The sequence below is a fragment of the Monomorium pharaonis genome, unplaced genomic scaffold (genome assembly GCF_013373865.1).
Source record: "Monomorium pharaonis isolate MP-MQ-018 unplaced genomic scaffold, ASM1337386v2 scaffold_378, whole genome shotgun sequence".
Classification (NCBI taxonomy): domain Eukaryota; kingdom Metazoa; phylum Arthropoda; class Insecta; order Hymenoptera; family Formicidae; genus Monomorium; species Monomorium pharaonis.
Genome location: NW_023415668.1, coordinates 7,971 through 11,955, shown reverse-complemented (window position 1 = coordinate 11,955; position 3,985 = coordinate 7,971).

Genomic DNA, 3,985 nt, shown 5'->3' with positions numbered 1-3,985 from the left:
CATGGTTACAACATGTTTCTCGGAACACGGCATCTTCCCCCTCCCCTCGTGCATGATGGTAGACTCTGCGTCTTGTTTCTTCTAGCTCACGTCGTGCAAGCGCTCTTTTCCCTCAATAAAAAAATATTTTTTTTTGTAAAGCAGTTTGAAATACGCAAGAAAACGTGCCAAAAAGTGTTTTTTGAGCTGTTTTTAAGATTAATTAATGTTAAATTAATTATGAAAACTAATTTTGAATTCGAACTCGGCGTGTCAAAATACATAAAGAAACATCCTGAATCGCTTCTGTTATGTAGGCTAATGCTAGCGCTACACTATGCGCGTATTCGCGATTCGTACGATTCATAATTTGTAATTCGCGATTTATCTGACGTTCATAAATAATGTGGTAAGAAAATTTGTTGATTCATCATGCGCGATTCGTCATTCGCACTGATTCGCTGGTCGAGTGGTCAGATAAATCGCGAATTATGAATTACGAATCGCGAATACGCGCATAGTGTAGCGCTAGCATAAGAGTACATCAGCGAAAGTGTTTGTTTCGTAAATTTTTGGGTTTTTTTTAAGATTTCCTCGAAAAAGCGAATTAATCTACCAATTCTGACATCAAATTTAAATTCAGCAGGCCAAAATCCATAGGAATACATGGGTCTGGTATACAAGCTAGACCATTTTTTTTTGTATGGCTGTGTTATTTTACTAGGCACGGTAAATTTTACCGTGCCTCTTATAAAAACTTTCTTTCCAATTTAATACAAACTATAGGTATATTTAGCATTTGCTTAATGCTTTTGCGAGAAAAACGGTCACCCATCCAATCGTGAACCGCCGCCGACGTTGCTTCAAAGACCCTACGAGAACTAACACTTCGTGATAATTTATAAACACCCGATGTTTATAAATACATATTTATGGCTACATATGTGATGGATTAATAATTATTGTTGAATAGTTTTAAAGTATTGTTATAAAAACATGAAGCATATATAAGTAAAAAATTGATATAGGACATCTTCAGCAAAAAAATATATTCAAAAAGATTTATTTGAGAAAGTAATTGTAATTTGCGGTTTTTTTTTAATTTCTACGAAAAGTATGATATTTATTTAAAACATTAAAAACTTTTATAAATTTAGGGTATAATAGTTATGCTTTCGACATATCGAGACCAAGCACTTGTGGTAATTTTGAACGATTTTAAAGTGTCCCAAGATCATTATAAAATGACTTAAAAAGGAACAAGGTCACTAATACATTCAGGGTCTGTTGCAAGGAACTGCATACGTTATTATGCAGATACTATATGACCTCGAACTAAAAATCCGAATTTGGAAATTCAAAAATCCTTCTGGGGAAAAGGTGCTCAGAAGAAGAGTAGATTGTTGCCCAAACTTACTTTAAAACTGTGATATCTCGAAGCGTTCTCGAGATATTGATAACGAAGAATGGCTCGATATATTCTCCATTCGTACTGTATTCTGTCCTTGATGATATCCCCACCAATCCCTATTTCTTAAAATACCTGGCTAACAAAGACGACAACCATTTCAAATATTAATTTTACAACTTTATAAATTATAAACATTGGCAGATTATAAATATAATTCTGATGGTGAACAAGCCCCCAAAAATGTAAAGGTCATCCCAGATTGACCCATGACTATTAACATATTATTATTAATTATACAAAAAGGGAACATTATTATTCGACAATACCTTCAATTCGAAAAGAATCTTGAAATGAGATTATTTTAAAAATTGAGAATCTACTTGAATAAAACTTATTAAAGAAATTATATTTTAAGAGTAACTTTCATTGAATAGGAAGGAAAGGAATGAAAAAATGCAATTAAATTAAGAATCATAACTTTCACATTAAGATTACCAAAATTATATTTTTGGAACTACCATAATAATAAAGTTATAATTATCATCGGAATTCAAGATTTTCAAGGAAATTATGCATCGTTGCATATGTATAAAATAATATGTTTGTAAGAATTAATCTATATTCATCCTTTTTGTGTACTATTAATTAATATTATTACTAATCAATACTAATGAATATTAACCGATATTATTGTTAATCCTGTTATAACTTTATATTATCAATTTACCAATAAATTACCGATTTTTATAAACACAACATTATTAATTTATCACATTATCAATTTTATACTATATTAATTTTTATATATTATTTTTACCAACTCGTTTATATTATGCATGCCCAATATAATATATAACACGTAATATTTTAATCGAACAGAGAACTATCTTATAAACCGATAAGAAACGGAATGGAACTCAGCCGCGCTCGCATATGAATGTGTATACATAAATATGTGTGTATATGCATACTGAAAATTAATGAATTATTAAACAAACAATTTGAAACATTAATTCCCCAAAAATAGTTTATAAATAAATAGGATATCGCCAGGAAAATTATAATGCAAAATATCTCGATAAATTAATAACTCTGATTGCAAGTAGCATCGTAGCATTAGGAATCGATGTTGCGAAGACCTTGCCGAGAGTTACGTCTCGGAAGATGACATACGATATATGCTGACACACTAACATATATATACATATGTACACGGAGATGTTCCAATCTCCGATCGTCTGTAAATTAAATTTAAGACTTTTGCTTCATGCAAAGAATATCGTTCTATGGCTAAGAAAATAATTACATATTTTATTTTAATTCGTTCCAGTAATAACTTCCTTTAGACAAGAATATTTTTACTTTTATTTTTATTTTTTTTAATTATTTTTTTATGTATAATAATTTAACATATACTTGGACGAACATTAGAAATTTCAGTTTTCTAAAACCAAATGTATTATTTCGAAAATTATTATAAAACCTTGTTGGGGAGAAATCGATCCCAGATAATAAGCAAATCAAACATTGGCTGAAATAAATATTCTTGTTTGAAATATTACTATTATTTCGATTAGATTAAGAATATGTAAGCGCAAAACTTGTAGCGAGACTTAGAATTGCGAATAAACAATAATCGATCACTATAAAATAATAATCACTAATATATAGACTTTATAGGCAAGAAATATTTACGATGATAAATTAAGCTAATCGACGAACAGTAATTTAAAATCAAAATAATTTTGTAAACCAAGTTAATCAATCGACCACCGCACATATTCGCTCGTGCTCTAATACGATCGATCATTTTATTTCATTTATTTTTATTTTTATTTTATCTTTATCAATAACTAGCAAACAATAATCATTATTGTAAAATTTCTAAATAATTATATGCCATTGCGCCCTTCCACCAATAACTATAATTCACTAAAGAAAACGGAGTAAATTGGTTAACTCAATTGATTAACTTGCGGTCGATCTATCGCCAGTAGCGTATCTACTACATGTATGTTTATTCACACCGATAATCACGCTCACCGATGTACTCTTACGGTGCGTAAGACGATAACTCGTTGGAGCTACCCGAGCATATCGGGCGTCAATTATTAACCAAATCGGAACCGTGCCTATACAAAATCTAAAATATAATTTGCATAAGTTAGATAACCCAAAATTAATCGATAAATTAATAACTAACAATTAATTAATTATCAACTTAGATTATGCGTCCTTTCATCAATTAAATTACACCATATAAATTTTCGATCGACTTCGAACGCGAATCCTGTTCGATCGCGATCAGGGACCAACCTATTTTTTACACCATGCGACGAGATCAGTTGTCACGTACACTTCAAAGAAACGCTGCCGATGCATCCGACTAAGATAGATATAGAGGGGTAAGGGAGGTTCGATCTATGTGCATCTTAGGGTATATAAACGCCGCAATTAATATCAACGCGCTTTTATGCCGTTTGACTTGAGTGCATGCATAAACTGATCAGCCGGACAGCCAGACATCTTCGATTCAGAGCGAATCTCCTAGAAAGAGCAATCCCAATTTTGAACAACCCCTATTTTTCCATTGCT